The sequence below is a fragment of the Eimeria tenella genome, genomic scaffold, assembly GCF_000499545.2.
Source record: "Eimeria tenella Houghton genomic scaffold, Eth_scaff1766, whole genome shotgun sequence".
Taxonomy (NCBI): Eukaryota; Apicomplexa; class Conoidasida; order Eucoccidiorida; family Eimeriidae; genus Eimeria; species Eimeria tenella.
The window spans coordinates 897-1133 of record NW_013541595.1 but is presented as its reverse complement, the minus strand read 5'-3'; positions in this window follow the sequence as shown (position 1 = coordinate 1133).

Genomic DNA, 237 nt, shown 5'->3' with positions numbered 1-237 from the left:
CTGCACTAGCTAGCTAGCCAGATGCAGCTGTCCGTGCCTTGTGTCTCTGCGCCTGCAAGACGTTCGTGCTCCACCCACGCTTTCGGGTTCAGGGTTTAGGGTTTAGGGTTTAGGGTTTAGGGTCTAGGGTTTAGAGGCTTGTTCTGCAGCAAGAAGAGGCCGGAAAACAAAACCAGCACAGCAGCAGAAGCAAGAGAGCTCCTGACCGAATAAGGAGAAATAAAACATTCAAGGAGA